Source organism: Microcaecilia unicolor, chromosome 12 (assembly GCF_901765095.1).
Source record: "Microcaecilia unicolor chromosome 12, aMicUni1.1, whole genome shotgun sequence".
Classification (NCBI taxonomy): domain Eukaryota; kingdom Metazoa; phylum Chordata; class Amphibia; order Gymnophiona; family Siphonopidae; genus Microcaecilia; species Microcaecilia unicolor.
In genome coordinates this window covers 34,217,652-34,240,902 of record NC_044042.1, presented here as the reverse complement: position 1 = coordinate 34,240,902, position 23,251 = coordinate 34,217,652, and the positions used below count along the sequence as shown (strand labels likewise).

At 45.6% G+C, this 23,251-nt stretch overlaps 1 long non-coding RNA gene across 1 annotated transcript; it reads right to left on the bottom strand.

The window, feature by feature from the left end:
• Positions 1-2,200: 2,200 nt before the first annotated feature.
• On the bottom strand, positions 2,201-23,240 carry LOC115482015. Its single transcript, XR_003944023.1, has 3 exons — positions 23,229-23,240; positions 17,055-17,057; positions 2,201-2,288 (listed from the first exon to the last, which is right to left on the bottom strand). It is a non-coding gene; the product is annotated as an uncharacterized LOC115482015 (long non-coding RNA).
• Positions 23,241-23,251: the final 11 nt, after the last annotated feature.

The window sequence follows — 23,251 nt, the reverse complement described above, 5'->3', positions numbered from 1 at the left end:
GCCGCCTCCTGCTGCTTCCTGGTTGCCAAGGCGACTCCAAGCCGCTGATCTTTCCGCCCTCCTCCAGTCTGCTGTCCTCCGATTGGTTGGAGGGTCTTGTTTTTTGGGGGGAGGGGAGGGGAATGCTCCTTCTTAGAGCTACCCTGTAGAAAAAAAACGCGAGGTGCGGACAGGGGAAACCCGGACCCCTGTAGGTGATAGTAGGTTGCGCGCCACACACGCCTTCATTTACTGTACCAGGAGCTTGGGGACAGCGACGGAGGCCTGGTAAAAAGCGACAACCTTTCAGGCATGTGCATGGGCCGAGATGGGCATGAGGGGAGGGGCAGTACCACCTTGTTGCGGCTGGTAATGTTTAATTGGTCCTTTCAGCGGTTACCAGATTTTTGGCAGGCAAATCCGAAATATTTGTTATCCAAAACCCGGAGGGGAGGGAGGAGGTCCCTTTCAGTTCCATGATTGGAGGCGTGGGGAGAGGATGAGGCATTCGCATTGTCTTCCCTCACCATACATGTCATGAATGAAAGCAGTAATATCACTTTCAAGCACAGAAAAATAATAGAAGCATTCTGCAGACCACAGTATGGCCACACGGTCTATAAAAAGGCAACACTGACTGCACGCCCTTTGAATGCCTGAAAGGTACAATAAAACCAACATAAACAAGTTCCGTCTACTGCCAAACATTGTGAAACCCAAAATTAGCAAAAATAAATAAGCACACATACAAAACCACCTACACACACACACACAGTACATGTACAGCAAAGCTGGCCTTCCAAACCACAACCACTAATGCCCCAAATTCAAGCAATAGCACCACTCCATCTCTCCATATGGAAAAAAAGACGTAGTATGGCAATACACCGAGCCCCAATAAGCCAGATTGCTAAAGATCCCTACACACACACACAAAAAAAACTGTCAGAAGAATTCCTCACCCTCAAGCAGCAACACAAACAGATCCTCACCCAATTCAGAAAAATGGACAACAAATGTTAAATGTACAAATAAAAACTGAAATGGAATCTTCAGAAGCCAAATTTTGCATGCAATGCAAAGCTGGATAAACACAAACAGATATGCATTTTCTCCTTATATTGAGCAATACATAAGGATTAAGTAGTGCATGTTGCCAAAGCTGATATATTGCAAACATGAAAGTGAAAATAATAAGATTAGTGTTTGGGAAACATAGTAAATGGTGACAGATTAAAAAAAACTGCACAATCCATCTAATTTGCCCCACAAGGTGGCCAGAGTTGAATTTTTCTACCTGTGTCATCTCAACATTGTTGTTCTAATTACTTTGTGCCTGGTCTTTTTTTTCCTGTTATTAATCTTTTAAAGCTTTTTTTCCAGGATCTGCTGTTCACTTTGTTTTTATCGTTCTCCTCCTCCTCCTCCTCCTCCTTACATCCGACTGAGGACCAATGTTAAGATTTCTGGTTGTCATCCCACTGGTCTAACCACTTGGCTGTTCCATCCAAAGCATGATCTTGCACAGTCACCATACTTGCTCATAAGATGTTGATCCTGTTGCATCCAAAAAATAGATTCTGCATTTTAACTTGTGCAACATACACAGGGGTTGGAAAGAATTCCATGACGGGAGAACAAAGGAGCAACAATACCTCATGGATAATTCAGCAGCACAGGAAGAGGAGTAAGGAACAAAAAACGAAGAATCCAAGATATTAAAGCAATACACTTTATTGAAGGGACTCGACAGTTGCCCACTGAGCTTCCCAAGAAAATCAAAACTACAAAAGCCTTGTTTGCAGTGGGGTAAAACCAGGACTGGTTCACCCTGTTCCCTTGAATGGAACCAGAAGGCATTCCTCCATTTCCCACACATTTTGGCAGGTTTGGTGGCAATGAAAGATCTGTATATAATTCAACAATATTGGTCCCAGAAAGGATAATCAGAATAATTGTGTATGAGGATAGGACAGAGAAAGGTGCTGTGAAGCTAGGGACTGACAGAATTTTGGTTCTGGGTTCAGCACCAAAACCAACCTGATATCCAGGTTTGGGTTTTGGCCAAAAATGCCAGTGCATTTTTGGCAGAAGCTGAACCCCCCTCCCCCTCCATGATCACTCTTGGCGCCCTTCACTCACCCTCCTCACGTTCACTCTCCATGCCCACCCACCACCTCCATCCTTCACCCAAAGGCCCTCCCCAGGCCTACCTTTAAATCTCCTGTTGGTCTAGTGGCTCTTCAGGACAAGAGCAATCCCCAGTCACTCTTCCCCTGCTGATTCTGCAACCAAAATGGCTGCCAAGGCTTCCTGCAACAGCCTTAATCCCTCTGTTTCCCTATCTCTGCCAAATCAAATCTACCAATTGACTGCAGGCTCTGGTGTTAATCGAATACATATAGACATGTATATTTCTAAAATGGCGCATATATATGTCTATATTATTATTATTTGTTACATTTGTGTCCCACATTTTCTCACCTATTTGCAGGCTCAATGTGACACACATATAAGATCTGAGACATATATGTTGACCCCTTCGAAATTTTAGACCTTAATACTTGTAAAATGGATCGTCCCATTGCACATAGCCAGCACATGTGCATCCATTCCTGCATATATGTTTGAAAAGGCTCCAAGTCAGCAGATCCTATTCTAAAATACTATCAGAAATGGATACGTCCTGACCTGGACATCTCAATTCCTATTTCTCTGTTTTATTAAAAATGGAGCTTCACTTTAATAATTTCATTAATATTAACTTCTATATTTTCTATAGAGAGTGGCACCTAACTTCTCACAAATGGGGGAAGGGCAGTGCTCCCACAGGAATATATACTTAAATGTAGAATTGTGAGGAACTGGTCTCACAGCCACACCGAAATACAGCAATGACACAAAGGCTGGTGGCGCCATATAGAATATGAGATTTATTGAGGCATGAGCTTTCAAGGATCAGAGTCCAATCTTCCGCATGCAGAGGATCAATATTAATACTCCAATACTATGGCAACCAAGGAGGTGTGTATATACCCACATCACTGATTAATGAGCCAGGAATACTACCAAGATGATCAAGCTGAAATCTCATTCTGCCATAGACCTTTAGCAAGTCACTTTTCTTCCAATGCCTTAGTTCTAATGCTGGCTCTGCTCCTGACTCTGGGTGACCCATTTCTTTTCTCTTTGGCCTCAATTTAATCAGCAGTAACTGAACAGTAATATTACCCCTTTATTGCCTCGGGTACAATCAGATTGTAAGCCCTTGTGATAGTTCCACTTTCCATGCAGAAACCAATAGTAGTTCCTTGCCCACTCATCTGGTCCTCCAACCCTTTCTTCACCACTATGGAGCCCGAACCCAAGGAACATGGGTATACCTTCCAGGATTCGGTGAACACAGATATCCCTCATGAGCTGTTAGCATAATCCATCATCATGTAGTCAGGACAAAATGCTGCCAGAGAGATCACACACATTGCCAGGGGCTTAACTTTCTTCAATGGGTGTTTTCAATTCACTGCTTTTCTGGTCTGACGTTTTAAAGTACAACATTATGCCATTATTTTTTTAATACAAATTTTGAGGAAAAAATAGCCTTACGGAAGAGGAGGCAGATGATGTTGGAAAGTAACTCCCAACATTCATATTCGTACTGATTCTGATACAAAATGTTGGCAGCATCAGTATATACATGACTGGTGACATGATGCCATCTTCTGGCCAAAGCATCTAGTAGTGCTATTTTATAATTATATGCCAATGAAAAAATGTAAACAGGCCTCATACCAGGTCAGCTGGTGCCCCACATAGTCTGTGGTGGAGCCAGTCACAAAGGGAAGGGAGGGGGAGAGAAGGAGAGAACCTCTCCAATGACATGGTCATCTCACCATAGTTCTTGATGATGCAACTGCCTCTTAGCTGCTGGGTAAATGCTCAGGAGCATTCCTGCCACCACAGCGATGGCATTCTGTCCACTCAGGTGCGTTGGTGCACCACAGGCTTTGTGCCATGGAGAGCTGTCGGCCTTTACCAACGCCTCTAAATTTTAAGGGCACATTTTTTTTAAAAAAGCAAATGGTATTGGGTAGGGGTCTAGAAACAGAACCACCCAAAAATAATATATAATGCACTGCTTTTTTATGTAAGGTACTTTTTGATATAGGAATACAGTTCAATTTATTACTGCAATGCCAAAACAGAAGTGTCACCTGCTGGCCAGGCCGTGTAATTGCAGACACTTCAGTACACAAGATAACGAACCCTTACTGGTCAGGAAAGTTCCCAGACCTTCATACTCAGTCGCATGGCAATGTTGTGGAGGCAGAGCTCACATTTCCCAGAACAGGAAAATCATAGGCATTTTTTTTTATTTGTTACATTTGTATCCCACATTTTCCCACCTATTTGCAGGCTCAATGTGGCTTACAGGCGATCGCCAGTATCGGTATGAATAAATACAGAGTGATGTTGTAGTAGAGTACGGTTCATGTGTTACAGACACGTTAGGGAATCGTAAGGGGGAAGAGTTAAGTTATGTCCGGTATGAGCTTTGGTTTCATTGTGTTGCAGGGTTAAGGCATTTAAGTTGGATCGTTAGGGTATGCCTTTTTGAACAGGTAAGTTTTTAGTAATTTCTGATATTTTAGGTGGTTGTTTGTTGTTTTCACGGTGCTTGGTTATGCATTCCATAGTTGTGTGCTTATATAGGAAAAGCTGGATGAATAGGTTGATTTGTATTTGAGTCCTTTGCAGCTTGGGTTGTGGAGATTTAGGTATGTTCGTGTTGATCTTGATGCGTTTCTGGTTGGTAGGTCTACGAGGTCTGTCATGTATCCCGGGGCATCTCCATAGATGATTTTATGAACCATGGTGCAGATTTTGAATGCAATGCGTTCTTTGATTGGCAGCCAGTGCAGTTTTTCTCGTAGGGGTTTGGCGCTTTCGAATCTCGTTTTTCCAAATATAAGCCTGGCTGCTGTGCTTTGAGCAGTTTGGAGTTTCTTCAGGATTTGTTCTTTGCATCTCTTGTAGATTCCATTGCAGTAGTCTAGCTGACTTAGTACCATGGTTTGTACCAAGTTGCAAAATATTTCCCTCGGGGGAAAAAAGGTTTTACTCGTTTGAGCTTCCACATTGAGTGGAACATTTTCTTTGTTGTGGCTTTCACTTAGCTCTCCAGTGTAAGATTACGGTCAATTGTAACTCCGAGAATTTTTAGGCTGTCTGAGATAGGGAGGTTGTGTTCTGGGGTGATTATATTGGTGGGTTTGTTTGTGTTGTATTGGGATGAGAGGATGAGACAGTGTGTTTTTTTCTGTGTTAAGTTTTAGTTGAAATGCATTCGCCCATGAGTTCATGATGTTTAGGCTGAGTTTGATTTCATTGGTGATTTCTGCTAGATCATGTTTGTAAGGGATGTATATTGTGACATCGTCTGTGTAAATGAAGGGGTTGAGGCCTTGATTTGATAAGGACTTGGCTAGTGGGGTCATCATTAAGTTGAAAAGGAGCGGTGATAGTGGTGATCCTTGGGGTACTCCACAGTCTGCTTTCCATGGTGATGATATGTTCGAATTCAATTTCACTTGATATGTTCTAGTAGTTAGGAAACCCTTGATCAAACTAAGTACACTTCCGCCAATCCCGAAGTATTCGAGGATGCTTAGTAGTATATTGTGGTTTACCATGTCGAACGCACTAGACATGTCGAATTGTAGGAGAAATACGTTTTTGCCTAATGCAATTTCTTGTTTGAATTTGGCTAAGGTGACACCTGGTAGCTGAAGTTTGAGTCCATGATGCTCTGCTCCATAAGGTGTCCTAGCACATGGCTCCTAGCCTCAGGACCATTGTTGTAGTGACTAGACTATGTAGGCAGCAGGTCTATTAAAATAGGGGAAAAATCCCCCAGGTAGTAGTAAATGAAGACTGGTTGTGTAAGAAATCCAGCCCTGTTTTTTTTTTTTTTGAGCTAGGGATAAAAAAAAAAAAATGAAAACCTGACTGGCAAGGGGTACCCTAGGACCAGACTTGGGAAACACTGAAACAGATAATCGAATGTCACCATCCACGACCCATACAAACTAACCCCTCCTTTTACAAAGCCGTACCAGCAACTGCCGGTGCAGTAATGCCGACACAGCCTACTCAAAGTGAATGGGCTGTGTCAGCATTGCTGCGTGGCTTTGTAAAAGTGGGGGGGGGGGGGGGGGGGGAGGGGGAATGCAAGTAGGATTTCTTATGTTCACTTCCCAGTCATCCCATGCATGTAAAACTTTCTGCACAGAGGACAGAAAATTCTAAATATCTTGGCAACAGCCGTCCTTATATTGGCATCTATTTAGATTAGGCTCTTTTGATGGACACAGCTGCAAGTTTCACTCTTCTCTGGTAAGGTATAAATACAGTAATAAAGGAAATGTTTGCACTCACTTAGCCAGGTCAGGCTGCAGGCTATACGGGGGACCAAAGAGACTGAAGTTTGTCCATCAGTGCTGGTAGTTATTTAAATTCTCATAAAGCTCTTTGACAGATGTGCAGGGAGAAGTGCTAGGTTTGAGCTAAGTGGGAGATCCTATATATGTTCATCTATTTAAGATAGTAGAATACAAATAAGGAAATGATACAAACCATCCTGGGTAAGAAGAGCTCTTACAAGTGGTTACCGCTCTGCAGATTCCAGCCGAGCTGTACACATAGTAGTATGGAAAAGATTACCTGGGCAGAGAATTTTTCAAAAGATTTTACCAGGGGTAATTAAGCAGGGCACTGAAAATTATCCATCCCTTCTTTGGGTAAATGTACCCAAAACAGAAAGGAGCAATAACACAATAGATAACAGAAAATGAAAGAATATCCAGCACATTCAGTCTTCTTATTCATATTACTAAGTGGAGGAGTGGCCTAGTGGTTAGGGTGGTGGACTCTGGTCCTGAGGAACTGAGTTCAATTCCCCCTTCAGGCACAGGCAGCTCCTTGTGACTCTGGGCAAGTCACTTAACCCTCCATTGCCCCATGTAAGCTGCATTGAGCCTGCCATGAATGGGAAAGCATGGGGTACAAATGTAACAAAAAAACAAAACAAAAATATCTCAAGGGCATTTATGTACAGGAAGAGAGCCTTTTTCAAATGAAGGCGAGCTCTGGAATGAGGGGGCATATGACAAATTTAAGAGGGAATAGAGTAACCTAAGGAAGTATTATTTCACAGACAGGGTGGTGGAGGTGTGGAATGGCCTCCCGGTGGAGGTGGTGGAGTCTAGGACTGTTCCAGAATTTAAAAAGGCATGGGATAAGCATGTGGGATCGCTTAGGAACAGGTAGAATTGGGGGTTACAGAGGATGGGCAGAATGAATGGGTCTTTTGGCCTTTATCTGCCGTCATGTTTCTATGTTTCTAATATGGCTTGTATTCCGCTAATACCTCTCCGTTCAAAACAGATCTCAATGTAAAAGAAGCTGGACATTTCCAGGAATTACAGACTATGAATAGCAAATTTACATACACATTTTAATCTGAGAAAAAAAAAACAAATCTAAACTAGTTATTAGATTGCAAAACAAATGTTCTAAATAGGCAAGTTTTAATATATTTTTGAAACTGAAAGTAGCTTGAGGTGGTAAGCAAAGGGATCTGGACATCTTTACGAAGGTGAGTTGCTTGGAATGAAAGAAGGTTATCTAATAACCCAGTTCTTTTCATGATTTTTAAAGAAGGAAAAGTAAATGGGGTGGTTGATCGAGTAGCCCTAGATTTATGGAAGAAAATGAAATGAGTTAACCAATACAGTGGGGCTAACCCATAAATTGCTTCTGTATTTTATCAATTTGTTCAATAAAAACAGTTTGAACTATAAATAAGGCAGTAAAATGTAAACAAACCTCTAGCATAGACTGGAAGCCAGTGATTCTTTATGAAATACTGAGATATACTCTTTGAAAAAGTAATATAGTGTATCAGGAGGAATACCATATTCTTAATTGACTGTAACCACTTTAGTAATTGTTTAGGGGATCCCAAGTAGATAATAATAAAATAGCCTAACATGCTCAGGATCAATGGTTGTACTATCAAACAGAAGTGATCTTGGGCAAATTATTTGTGCACCCCCCCCCCCCCCCCCCCCAAAGATGATGCATAAGAAAGAAGGCTCTTTGAGTGTGTCTACATGAGACTGAAAGGATAGCTTAGAGACTAATAAAATACCTAACACTTTTATACAAGGAGAAAAATGAGTCTGATTAATCCTGACTTTCACAGCTGGCAGAGTGTAACCCAGTTGCAATATTTCACCCGATCTAGAGCAGTCTATTTCGCCTCCCATCTTTGAATTCCTTTCTTAGGAGAAGTTCCCTCCAGCACCCACCTTGCCCACGCCCAAAACTCTACAACATTCTAATAGCTAGCAACACCAGTGTGGCTGCTAACTGATCATCCAATGTCCTAGGTTCCTGTTTTGAAACTTTCATATTGCAGACTACATATGCCAGAAAGTAGGTACAAAGTCCATTGGTCTTCAAGGTGCTGGCTGAACATGAATTTTCAAAAGGAAATTTTGCAGGGAGTTTCCCCTTTGAAAATTCATTTGCAGGCTCTGCATACATTTAAAAATTTGCACCATATTACAATAGTTATCGAAATATTAGCCAGGTGACTGCAGGGGAATTATCCCGGTAAATATACTAGGCTCCGTTAGCAGTAAAAAAACAAAAACCCACATCATGTTCTGGCAGTTGGTCTTCCTCTAGCCTGTCCTGTATATAATAAACTACACTTGTTCCCCTTGGTTACATAGATGTTTATTTGTATTATAGGAACAGCATCATATCTAAGTTATTTGAATGTCTAATGTGTGCCTGTTAGGTGTATCACTGGTATTATGCTAACATGGTATCATATCTATGTTATTTGAATGTCTTCCATGTTGTCTCTAATGGTATTGCTTGTATTGTACTAGGATTCAATTTCCCCATTTCCAAGTTTACCTCATTGATTGTTTTCATGTTTATATTTGGTCATTTTACTATTGTTAACACAATTGTAAGTTTTTATTCCACCCCACCTGCAAGAAAACAGTAGTGGTCACAGGAAATGAGTACACACTCGCAGCCTGGTTGTTCCGCAGTGTCAGCTCCATGTGTCCCTCATCAATGAAAGACAGAATCCTTTGCAGAAAATAACTGTGTCCAAAACAATAACAAAATATGCAAAGTGCTTACATCGGATCCAATATTATAATATCACATAAAAGGAGGAAAAGACATCAGATGTCTGAAGTTGGCAAAATAAATGCCCACCTGGCTGAAGTATCTTTCATAGGTTAAAAACCTCTTTTTAAAAACCCAAACGTATTTAATGTCTTATTTTTATAATTCTAGTGCTAAAATACATTTCTTCTTTTTTCTCATGTATTGTAAAATTGTTAAGGACAACTTGTAATAATACTTAGTTTAAACTCAATGGTGGCCATGGTTTCACCCTCCAGCTTCATCAGGACCTGTATTGAGCAAGGGCGGGGCATAGCCAGCCCTCCAATTCGGGTGGGACCCCCAGGGGTGGACTGGGGAGGTAACATCCCCTCCTCCCTCCTACCGCATTAAAAATACCTTTGCTGGTGTGGATGCTGAAGTCCTGCCAGCCAAAGAAATTCGAGTTCCAGGGCGCTCACCTTCTTTTTGTGCTGCAGCAGCTGTAAACGGTAGCCGGTGGCTTGCCTCCAGCTGCCGACTCCAGGACACCCCATGCATGCTTAGCTCTTGTGTGAACTGAGCATGTGCAAGGAGAAGACCTAGCGTCAGTGACTGGAAACATACTGCTTTCACTTACAGCAGTGGCACAAGAAGGAGGTGAACATCTCAGACCCTGAATTTCTTTGGCTAGCAGGACTTCAGCATCCCTGACAGCCATTTAACAGGTTTGGAGTGAGCCTGATCCCAAATTGGAGTGGGGGGGGGGGGGAGCAAGCCCCCAAGGCCTCCCTATGGCTATGCCACTGGTATTGTCAATACTCTCATTTATGAATCACATCTGACATTATTTTCAATGTGATCGAACTTCTTGCTAGCTCAGTGTAGCCCGCCACAACTTCAGTTATCGATTACCATGCTTGTAAAGGACAAAAACCTATAGTTACACCACTCCTTAAAAAACCTTCATTGGACCCTACCCGTCCTTCCAACTATCGCCCCATCTCCCTCCTCCCTTTCCTATCCAAGATACTTTTTTTTTGTTACATTTGTACCCCGCGCTTTCCCACTCATGGCAGGCTCAATGTGGCTTACATGGGGCAATGGAGGGTTAAGTGACTTGCCCAGAGTCACAAGGAGCTGCCTGTACCTGAAGTGGGAATCAAACTCAGTTCCTCAGTTCCCCTTTCATCTTAAGCTATTCTTGATCCACTTCAATCTGGCTTTCACCCCCTTCATTCAACTGAAACAGCGCTTGCTAAAGTCTCCAATGATCTGTTCCTGGCCAGATCCAAAGGTCTCTATTCTATCCTCATCCTTCTCGATCTATCTGCTGCTTTTGACACTGTTGATCACAGCCTACTCCTTGATACGCTGTCCTCACTTGGATTTCAAGGCTCTGTTCTTTCCTGGTTTTCTTCTTATCTCTCCCAGCGTACCTTTAGTGTATACTCTAGCGGATCCTCCTCTACTCCTATCCCACTGTCAGTTGGTGTACCCCAGGGATCTGTCCTGGGACCTCTTCTTTTCTCCATCTATACTTCTTCCCTTGGTACTCTGATCTCATCCCATGGTTTTCAGTATCATCTTTACGCTGATGACTCCCAGATCTACCTCTCCACACCAGAAATCTCAGCCAAAATCCAGGCCAATATCAGCCTGCCTGTCTGACATTGCTGCCTGGATGTCTCAGCGCCATCTGAAACTAAACATGACCAAGACTGAGCTTCTCATCTTTCCCCCTAACCAACCGCTCCTCCTCCCCCATTCTGTTTCTGTGGATAACACTCTCATCCTTCCTGTCTCATCAGCCCATAACCTTGGGGTCATCTTCGACTCCTCCCTCTCCTTATCTGCACATATTCAGCAGACTGCTAAAACCTGTTGTTTCTTTCTCTATAATATCACCAAAATTCACCCTTTCCTTTCTGAACACACTACCAGAACCCTCATCCACACTCTTATCATCTCTTGCTTAGACTATTGCAACTTGCTTCTCACAGGTCTCCCACTTAGCCATCTCTCTCCTCTTCAATCTGTTCAAAATTCTGCTGCACGACTAATATGCCGCCAGTTATTAGCCCTCTCCTCAAGTCACTTCACTGGCTTCACTCTGCAGCTCCTCAGTACCTCTCCACGCTCATCTTTCCCTACATTCCTCCCCAGGAACTCCGTTCACTGGGTAAATCTCTCTTATCTGCACCCTTCTCCTCCACTGCTAACTCCAGACTCCGTTCCTTTTATCTTGCTGCACCATTTGCCTGGAATAGACTTCCTGAGCTGGTACGTCAAGCTACATCTCTGGCCGTCTTCAAATCTAAGCTAAAAGCCCACCTTTTTGATGCTGCTTTTAACTCCTAACCCTTATTCACTTGTTCAGAACCCTTATTTTATCATCCTCACTTTAATATTCCCTTATCTCTTGTTTGTCCTGTTTGTCCTAATTAGATTGTAAGCTCTGTCGAGCAGGGACTGACTCTTCATGTTCAAGTGTACAGCGCTGCGTACGTCTAGTAGCGCTTTAGATATGATAAGTAGTAGTTCTAATAATCAAAGTTCCTACCTTAGTGATCTTCCAACCTGTTAACCTACCAAGCTTTGGCGGTAAGTGCATGGGAGAGAAATCCATCACTTTAGGGTATCCTTACCTGCTGTTACTTTTACTGAAGGAGAACCAGCACGTTGCTAAAACGAATTTGCTTTATAGCATCCATAGTCCATTTTGTACCGGTGCGGCACTGTAGGTACAATGGATGCTTGAGCATGCTCAATATTGAACAGATTCCTTCACTATGTCCAGGGAAAGATAATTTCTGTTGTGTTTAGCACAAAAAATTAACTCCTATGCCATTTTTATAAAATTAGACACACTTAAGTCTTGTCCAGAGAGAACAATCTCATGGAAGGGGATGAACTGCTAGGGGTTAGGTGCATCAATATATTCCCTTTATGATGACATTTTATTACTTATTCCTGTATTGACTGATCCAACTCAAACCATGAATGTAGTAATTAATTGTTTGCCAAAGGTGGAAAGCTGGTGTTTCTCATTTTTTTTTTAAACTGAATAGAGAGAAAACTAAATTATGTTTTAGAAATTCCACAGATTCTGTACCAGATTGACTTTGCTTGAGTTCCAGCACCTTAATGGCAGTTGAGAAAGTTGCCAGAACACTGGGAACTCTCCTGAATGCTATGTTGTCCTTAAATGTGCAGGTGGATGCAGTGATTGAACAAACATTTTTCAAACTTCATCAACTTTGTGCAGTTAGATCTTTGTTTCTTGAAGCACAGTTTCACCTATTAGTTCAAGAGTTTATATTGACACATTGAAGATTACTGTAATGCTCTTTATTCTGGCCAATGATATAGCCATGGCGGGGGGGGGGGGGAGCTTTGGATAACCAACTTTGGGCTCAGGCCCCCTCCAAAACCACAGCTCCCATTGAATGGCTGGTGGGGATGCCCAAAACCCACCAGCTAAAAAGATCTGCTGCCCAAACCGTCCCCATGCTCTCTCATCAGCAAAGAAGTCAGTAGCGTGCTTTCCAGCTGCTGATGCAGGTACTCAGACACAGGTACTCTCTGCACATGCTCAGTTCACACATGAACTGAGCATGTGCTGGGAGCGCTGGCAATGGTGGCTGGAAAGTAATTCACCAACTTCCTCGCTGTTGAGATATGAAAGAGCACAGGGGCAGTTTGGATAGTGGATCTGTTTGGCTGGTGGGGTTTGGGCATCCCCACCAGCAAAGGTGATTTTCAACACAGCTGGGGGGGGGGGGGGGGGTATGAAGAGTAGAAAGGAAATATGGACTGCTTGCTACTCCCCCGAGTCTGGCATTTCTGCTATACTTACAACTAGGATGCAACTGCTGCAAAATACTGCAGCTAGAATGATCTGGGGATTATGGAACTACTAGTAAAACAGGCCCATTTCTGACATAAATGAAACGGGCGCTAGCAAGGTTTTCCTCGGAGTGTGTATATTTGAGAGAGAGTGTGTGTGTGAGAGAGAAAGTGTTTGTGAGAGATGGAGTGTGTGTGTGAGAGAATGAGTGAGAGATAGAGTGTATGTGTGTGTGAGAGTGAGTGTGTGAGAGAGAGTGTATGTGTGTGGGGCTCCGAGTTCCATGACCCCCTCCTTCCTTCCTTCCCTCCCTCCCTCTCCTCCAAGTTCCAGGCCCCCCTCCCTCTCTCTCCTCCCCACCGAGTTTTTGGCCCCCCCTCCCTCTCCTCTCCAGCGTGTTCCATGCCCCCCTTTCCTCGGAGTGTGTATGTTTGAGAGATAGTGTGAGAGAGTGAGAGAGAAAGTGAAGCCTTGAAGCATTTGTGCGCTCTGTAAGGCTCCATCTTGTCAGTTGACGACACGGAATGTTGCAGGAATGCTTCAAAGCTTCAGAATGTTGGAGGTGCGTTTTATTATATAGGATGATAGGGTGACACCACTTCTGATTAAATTGCGCTGGAAGATTGGAATATACTTTAAGTTGGTTTTTTGATTTACAGGGATTTTGATGGTGCTTCTTCAGAATATCTTATTCATCAGCTGTTAGGTTCTGCCCCAAGAAGATCTTTTTGTGTCGATAATAATTTAATTTTCCATTTCCTTTCTGCAAAACTTGTGCTTCAAATTTATATTTAATACTACTTCTGCTTATCAGGCTGCCTTATTATGGAATAATTTTCCCACTGATATCTTACTTAAGGGTCCTTTTACTAAGGTGTGCCGAAAAATGGCCTGCGTTGGTGTAGACCCGTGTATTGGATGCGCACAGGTCCATTTTTCAGTGCACCTGCAAAACAGGCCTTTTTTTCCCGAAAATGGACATGTGGCAAAATGAAAATTGGCGCGTATCCATTTTGGGCCAGAGGGGTCCTTTTACTAAGGTGCACTGAAAAATGGCCTGTGTTCGTGTAGACGCGTGTACTGGATGTACGCAGGTCCATTTTTCAGCGCACCTGCAAAAAAGACTCTTTTTGGGGGGGCCAAAAATGGATGTGCAGCAAAATGAAAATTGGCGTGCGTCCACTTTGGGCCTGAGACCTTACCACCACCCATTGACTTAGCAGTAAGGTCTCATGCATTAACCAGGTGGTAATCGTCAGCCACATACAATGCCGACTACTGCCTGGTTAGTGCCACATACCGGAAAATAAAAAATATTTTCCGGCATGCGTGGCAGACGTGTGTAAATGAAATTACTGCCTGGGCCACGCGGTAGCTGGGTGGTAGTTCAAAACTGACGTACCTAGGACGTGCATAGGTGCCTATGCGACGTAGTAAAAGGGCCCCTGAGACCTTACTGCCACCCATTCACTTAGCAGTAAGGTCTCATGCATTAACTGGGTGGTAATCGTCAGTGCGTGTACAATGTCAATTACCGTCTGGTTAGCGCTGTGCACCGGAAAAAAAATTTTCCGGCTTGCAAAGCGGACATGCGTAAAAAATGAAATTATTGCCCAGGCCACGCGGTAGCCGGATGGTAGTTCAAAATTGATGCATATATGACGGGCGTAGGTGCCTATGTAGCTTAGTAAAATGGCTCCTTAAAGCGAATGCTACATACCTGTAGAAGGTATTCTCCGAGGACAGCAGGCTGATTGTTCTCACTGATGGGGGTGACGTCCACGGCAGCCCCCTCCAATCGGAAACTTCACTAGCAAAGGCCTTTGCTAGCCCTTGCGCGCTGATGCGCACCGCGCATGTGCGGCCATCTTCCCGCCCGAACCGGCTCATGTTCGTCAGTCCCGTATGTAGCAAGACAAAGACAAGGGAAGACACAACTCCAAAGGGGAGGCGGGCGGGTATGTGAGAACAATCAGCCTGCTGTCTTTGGAGAATACCTTCTACAGGTATGTAGCATTCGCTTTCTCCGAGGACAAGCAGGCTGCTTGTTCTCACTGATGGGGTATCCCTAGCCCCCAGGCTCACTCAAAACAACAAACATGGTCAATTGGGCCTCGCAACGGCGAGGACATAACTGAGATTGACTTAACAACTTATCCAACTAACTGAGAGTGTAGCCTGGAACAGAATAAACATGGGCCTAGGGGGGTGGAGTTGGATTCTAAACCCCGAACAGATTCTGAAGCACTGACTGCCCGAACCGACTGTCGCATCGGGTATCCTGTTGCAGGCAGTAATGAGATGTGAATGTGTGGACAGATGACCAAGTCGCAGCCTTGCAAATCTCTTCAATAGTGGCTGACTTCAAGTGGGCCACTGACGCTGCCATGGCTCTAACACTATGAGCCGTGACATGACCCTCAAGAGCCAGCCCAGCCTGGGCGTAAGTGAAGGAAATGCAATCTGCTAGCCAATTTGAAATGGTGCGTTTCCCCACAGCCACTCCCCTCCTGTTGGGATCAAAAGAAACAAACAATTGGGCGGACTGTCTGTTGGGCTGTGTCCGCTCCAGATAGAAGGCCAATGTGTGCAGCTGACGTTCAGCAGAGCAGGAATGCAGACGGGGAAAGAATGTTGGCAAGACAATTGACTGGTTCAGATGGAACTCCGACACTACCTTCAGCAAGAACTTAGGGTGAGTGCGGAGGTCTACTCTATTATGATGAAATTTGGTGTAAGAGGCCTGGGCTACCAGGGCCTGAAGCTCACCGACTCTACGAGCTGAAGTAACTGCCACCAAGAAAATGACCTTCCAGGTCAAGTACTTCAGATGGCAGGAGTTCAGTGGCTCAAAAGGAGGTTTCATCAGCTGGGTGAGAACGACATTGAGATCCCATGACACTGTAGGAGGTTTGACGGGGGGCTTTGACAAAAGCAAACCTCTCATGAAGCGAATAACTAAAGGCTGTCCTGAGATCGGCTTACCTTCCACACGGTAATGGTATGCACTGATTGCGCTAAGGTGAACCCTTACCAAGTTGGTCTTGAGACCAGACTCAGACAAGTGCAGAAGGTATTCAAGCAGGGTCTGTGTAGGACAGGAGCGCCTTGCTGTCACACCAGACGGCAAACCTCCTCCATAAAAAGAAGTAACTCCTCTTAGTGGAATCTTTTCTGGAAGCAAGCAAGACACGGGAGACACCCTCCAACAGACCCAAAGAGGCAAAGTCTATGCTTTCAACATCCACTGGGAAGCTAGGGTCCATTGAGCAGATCGCATGTGAAGACGAGCCATGGGAGTCACATGAACTGTGGAGGCCATGTGGCCAAGCAATCTCAACATCTGCCGAGCTGTGATCTGCTGGGACGCTCGTACCCGGGAGACGAGGGACAGCAGGTTGTTGGCCCTTGTCTCCGGAAGATAGGCACGAGCCATCCGAGAATCCAGCAGAGCTCCTATGAATTCAAGTCTCTGTACTGGGAGAAGATGGGACTTTGGGTAATTTATCACAAACCCCAGTAGCTCCAGGAGTCGAATAGTCGTCTGCATGGACTGTAGAGCTCCTGCCTCAGAAATGTTCTTCACCAGCCAATCGTTGAGATAAGGGAACACGTGCACTCCCAGCCTGCAAAGCGCTGCTGCTACTACAGCCAGGGACTTCGTGAACACCCTGGGCGCAGAGGCGAGCCCAAAGGGTAGCACACAGTACTGGAAGTGACGTGTGCCCAGCTGAAATCGCAGATACTGCCTGTGAGCTGGCAATATCGGGATGTGCGTGTAGGCGTCCAAGTCCAGAGAGCATAGCCAATCGTTTTCCTGAATCATGGGAAGAAGGGTGCCCAGGGAAAGCATCCTGAACTTTTCCTTGACCAGATATTTGTTCAGGGCCCTTAGGTCTAGGATGGGATGCATCCCCCCTGTTTTCTTTTCCACAAGGAAGTACCTGGAATAGAATCCCAGCCCTTCTTGCCCGGATGGCACGGGCTCGACTGCATTGGCACTGAGAAGGGCGGAGAGTTCCTCTGCAAGTACCTGCTTGTGCTGGAAGCTGTAGGACTGAGCTCCCGGTGGGCAATTTGGAGGCTTCAAGGCCAAATTGAGGGTGTATCCTTGCCGGACTATTTGAAGAACCCAACGGTCGGAGGTTATAAGAGGCCACCTTTGGTGAAAAACTTTCAACCTCCCCCCGACCGGTAGATCGCCCGGCACGGATACGTTGATGTCGGCTATGCTCTGCTGGAGCCAGTCAAAAGCTCGTCCCCTGCTTTTGCTGGGGAGCCGTAGGGCCTTGCTGAGGCGCACGCTGCTGACGAGAGCAAGCGCGCTGGGGCTTAGCCTGGGCCGCAGGCTGGCGAGAGGGAGGATTGTACCTACGCTTACCAGAAGAGTAGTGAACAGCCCTCCGTCCTCCATAAAAACGTCTATCTGAGGAGGTAGATGCTGAAGGCTGCCGGCGGGAGAATTTGTCGAAAGCGGTATCCCGCTGGTGGAGCTGTTCTACCACCTGTTCGACTTTTTCTCCAAAAATGTTGTCCGCTCGGCAAGGGGAGTCCGCAATCCGCTGCTGGATCCTATTCTCCAGGTCGGAGGCATGCAGCCATGAGAGTCTGCGCATCACCACACCTTGAGCAGCGGCCCTGGACGCAACATCAAAGGTATCATATACCCCTCTGGCCAGGAATTTTCTGCACGCCTTCAGCTGCCTGACCACCTCCTGAAACGGCTTGGCTTGCTCAGGAGGGAGCTTGTCCACCAAGCCCGCCAACTGCCGCACATTGTTCCGCATATGGATGCTCGTGTAGAGCTGGTAGGACTGAATCTTGGCCACGAGCATACAGGAATGATACGCCTTCCTCCCAAAGGAGTCTAAGGTTCTGGAGTCTTTGCCCGGGGGCGCTGAAGCATGCTCTCTAGAACTCTTAGCCTTCTTTAGGGACAGATCCACCACACCAGAGTCATGAGGCAACTGAGTGCGCATCAGCTCTGGGTACCCATGGATCCGATATTGGGATTCGATCTTCTTGGGAATGTGGGGATTAGTTAGTGGCTTGGTCTAGTTCGCCAGCAATGTCTTTTTTAGGACATGATGCATAGGTACTGTGGACGCTTCCTTAGGTGGAGAAGGATAGTCCAAGAGCTCAAACATTTCAGCCCTGGGCTCATCCTCCACAACCACCGGGAAGGGGATGGCCGTAGACATCTCCCAGACAAAGGCCGCGAAAGACAGACTCTTGGGAGGAGAAAGCTGCCTTTCAGGGGAGGAAGTGGGATCAGAAGGAAGGCCATCAGACTCCTCGTCAGAGAAATATCTGATGTCCTCCTCCTCCTCCCACGAGACCTCACCATCGGTATCAGACACAAGTTCACGAACCTGCGTCTGAAGCCGTGCCTGACTCGACTTCGTGGAAACACGGCCACGGTAGGAGCGTCGAGGTGGACTCCCTCACCAGCACCGGCAAAGCTCCCTCCGCCGACGTCGTCGGGGAGTCTGCCTGGGAGGCGGCCGTAGCCGGTACCGATATTGGAGACCTCACCTCGGGCAAGGGGCCAGCCATCACCTCACTCGACGGTACCGGTGGCGCAAGCACCCCCGGTACCGGAGGAGAAGGGTGCAACAGCTCTCCCAGAATCTCTGGAAGAACGGCCCGGAGACTCTCGTGCAGAGCGGCTGTGGAGAAAGACTGAGAAGCCGATGCAGGTGTCGAGATCAGAGTCTGTTCTGGGCGTGGAGGCGGTTCCGGGCTGTCCAAGGGGGAGCGCATCGACACCTCCTGAACAGAGGGTGAGCGGTCCTCCCGGTGCCGATGCCTACTGGGTGCCGACTGCCTCGGCGACCCAGAGCTCTCGGTACCGAGACGGGAAGGAGACCGGTGACGATGCTTCTTTGACTTCTTCAAGCGAAGCATGTCACCGGAGCTTCCCGGTACTGAGGAGGACGTAGAATCCAACCGTCGCTTCCTCGGGGCCGAGGCCGATCTCAGGGGGGGGGCTGTACCGCAGGAGTCCTCAGGACAGGGGGAGACCCACTCGAAGGCTCACCGCCACCAGCAGGGGAATGGACAGCCCTCACCTGCACTCTAGACGAAGCACCACCATCCGACGACATCAGCAATAGCGGAGGTCCCGGTACCACCGATGTCGACGCAGCCTTTCGATGTCTCGGTACCGACGATGTAGTAGGTAGAAGCCTCGATGCAGTCGATGCCGATGCCGAAGACTTCGATGCTGTCGATGTCAATGTACTCGATGCGTCCCGTGCTGTTGTCCTCGAAGAGCCCGAGAACAACGCATTCCACTGGGCCAATCTCGCTACCTGAGTCCTCTTTTTCAAAAGAGCACAAAGACTGCAGGCCTGCGGGCATTGCCCAGCCCCCAGACACTGAAGACACGAAGCGTGCCTATCAGTGAGCGAGATTACCCGGGCGCACTGGGTGCACTTCTTGAAGCCGCTGGAAGACTTTGATGACATGGGCGGAAAAATCACACCGGTGAAATCAAAATTCGCGATGATGATGAAAGGCACCAAAAAGAAGGGAGAAAAAACCTGTACCGAGGCCAAATAGGCCGGTCCCAAAAGCGAAAGGAAACTTACGCGGGGAAAAAGCTGGAAACACGGGAAAGGGGTAAAGACCAGATCGGTCTCTTCTTTTTTTTTTTAGCGAAAATCGCGAAGACGCGCGAGGTCAACTTGAGGGGCACGAAACGGCGGCAAACCACGACCGTCCCAAGCGCGGACAAAAGAAGACTGACGAACACGAGCCGGTTCGTGCGGAAAGACGGCCGCACATTCGCGGTGCGCATCGGCGCGCAAGGGCTAGCAAAGGCCTTTGCTAGTGAAGTTTCCGATTGGAGGGGGCTGCCGTGGACGTCACCCCCATCAGTGAGAACAAGCAGCCTGCTTGTCCTCGGAGAATGCTCTTTACTAAGCTTTTCAAAGGAAACCTAAAACATTGTGTTCAAAAAGTTTGTCTTGATTTTTTCCCCTAATTTTGCAGTTGTTTATGCATTATTTTATATTTATAGATTGATGTACATATCAATTTGTTATTGTTCCATCATCTCCCCTTCCCTACCCCCCCCCCCCAATTGTCCAACCTCTCCCCCTAGGTACCCAGCTTTTCTCCTTCCCTTTCCTACATTCAACGATATGGCGAGGCATCAGCTTCAAACAGCACAGGGGACCATCATGGGGCAGGAAGGAGATGCCCCACTGATGAGGGAGCTGGCCAATCTTTTCATACACTCTCAATTCTTAAAACTCAGACTCATTCTCTTTCCCTTCTCAAATCTCCCCATCCTGTGCTAGTACCTCTCTTAAAACTCACTCTCTCTACTCAGTTTTTGCCCCAGGACAAATTAGACTTTTAAACCTCTGCCTTAACACTCCATTCACAACCTCTACTAATAGTTACTGGGATAATGGCTTTAACTGTACAATCCACGATCTCCCATATGGTCTTTGCAGAAGATCTCAAGGGATGGGCAAGCCCTTTGACCATCCTAGGCTCCAAGCTGCCCTTTTGAGTCAGTTTGTGAGTGTACAAGCATGTAAGCCTAGCAGGATGTAGAGGCGAGTGAACACAACCTCATGTTTCCAGCCAGGGCTGGGAGAGAATGATGACAGGAACAGATGACAGGGATTTAAAGTACCTGGCTCTTTGCTGTCCTCAGCCAGCAGGCACATGTGGCTGTAGTAAAGAGTGAAGGTTTACTGTCTGTGTGTATCTTGACACCTTAGTTGAGAACTGTTGGTCTAATGGTTTGTCATTTGGACAGAATAGAACATGGTGAAATAGAAAAATTGTCACTTCTATAGAAGTTTTGTTGCTTGTATTGCACACAGTGACTAAACTCAGAAGCTATGCAGTTTGTTGACTGAACACTTTCTCTGGGTTTTAATAGTTTAGTATAGATTTAAAGGCACAACCAAACCAGACAGCCTGCTGGGATGGAGTCAGAAATTACCAAGTACGAAGATTTGTAAATGGTGGTTATTCAAGGGTTACAGTATGGGATTCCTCATGCATTGTGCTCTGTCCATTCTGGAGTTATTATTATTATTTATTACTTTTGTACCCCACATTATCCCACCTATCTGCAGGCTCAATGTGGCTTACAGAGTGTAGTTATGACATAGTCATGACAGGATCTTGTATACAAGTAGTATAAGCAGAAGATATATGAGGAATTAGAGAAGTAGTTCTTTTAATACCCTCAAATTGTGTACTTGTGAATCATTTATGAAAATTCACTCCTCCTGCTATTGTGCTTGGGACCACTGTCCCAATTTTTTATTGAATCATAATTCTATTCAATTTAAAAATTACATATGTGCTTGCATTACAGATAGTTTCACTCAGGACACTTCCCTATTGCGGCAGGCAAAATTCTCCTTACTCCGATCCCAAAGAACACAAAATCCAGTCTTGCAGAGGTCTCAAATTATAGACCCATTGCATCCATTCCATTTCTTACTAAGGGCCTCGTTTACTAAGGTGTGTTAGTGTTTTTAGGGTGCCTACCTACACTTAGCACATGCGCTAACCATGTAGGTGACTATAGGGATATTGTAGGCATGTACATGGTTAACGCACGTTAAGAATGTTAATGTGCCTATAACACTGCTTAGTAGGCAGTGCCCTAAGTTTATGGAGAGAATTTTGGTAAGCCAGTTGGTGGACTACATAGACTTTCATAACATTCTCCCTTCATCACTAGCAGGGTTTAGAAAACCTTTTAGCACTGAGACCCTATTAACCTCTACAGTCAGAAGCTAGAAGAGATATTAGTATGGGACACAGGGTGCTTATAATGCAGTTTGACATGTCCTGCTGCTTTTGATCTCGTCGATTATGAAATCTCACTGAATTTGCTAACACATTATGGTATTGTAGGCTCAGTATGGAGACTTCAGGGAGAAAAAGAGAATGGGGGAAAGCACGGGGGGGGGGGCATATGAGAGAATGGGTGAAGGCCCCCCCAAAGCTACAGTACCTGTTCTATGGCTGGTGGGGTAGTTGAAGCCTCCGCCAGCTGACAAAATCCAATTCCTTAGTCATCCCACTCCTCCTCGTACTGCCTTTGGAACGAGGAAGTCAGCGGGGTGCCTCCAGCCTCCAACGCTTGCACTCCCCAAGCATGCTTAGTTTGTGCATGAACTGAGCGTGCTCAGGGAGTGCCAGCATTGGCAGCTGGAGGCACTCTGCTGACTTCCTCACTGCTGTCGCAGTATAAAGAGGAAGGGGGCACTTTAGTACTGGATTTCAACTGGCTTTGGTATCCCCACATTAGATATCATACATCTAATGTGAGGGGGAGGGAGAAGAAGAGGAAATGCTTCCCCACCCATGAACAGTTGGCCATGGCCCAACTTTAATCGTTATTAAAAAATTTAATCGAACTGCAGACCAAGTACAAGGAGCTCAATGATATTCATGCTGTTTATTCATTCTGATTTATTATCGCTTTCCATTGAAAGCAACTTCCTGATAAGGAAGGTTTTTAGTACTTTGTGAAAACTCATATAATCGTTCACACGTCTGATTTGTTTCAGGAGATAATTCCACCATTTAGTGCTGTGGTAGGGTAAAAACCCAGCCATAAGAACTGATTTGTAGATTGTTTTTATAGCTAGGGAAGTGTAAAGTTTAAGTAGTCTCAAGCCCCACAGCTGCAGTTTGTGAGGGAAGTTTAAATGTAACATGTAATCTGGAGCCATGCCATATATTTGAAAAACATATACATATAAGCTAAAAGTGATTCTAGCTTTTATTGGGAACCAATGCAATTTTTGCAGCAAAGAGGAAACTTTCTCAAAGAATTAAACCCTACAAACAAGTTGGGCAGCAGTGTTCTGAGCTGTTTGTAATTTTTCTTAATGCTTCAAGAAGATTTATTAACCATAACACAGAACTGTGTTTCTGCCTATGAACTGCTTCAGGAGTTTTTGTTAATGAATAGATAACAAAATCTTCAATGTCGTATCTTTTCAATCTTGTGACACAAAAGATGGGTCTTTAAAAAGACCTTTATAGTCTGCATCTTCTAAACATAAAGATTAAGAAGCGAGTGAAATCCAACCCGTCCCCGCTGGAATCTAACCCGTCCCCACCCATCCCCGTAGAGAATCTAACCCGTCCCCGCCTGTCCCTGCAGGGAATCTAACCCATTCCCGCCCATCCTCACAAGAATTTAACCTGTCCCTACCCAGTCCCAGCAAGAATTTAATG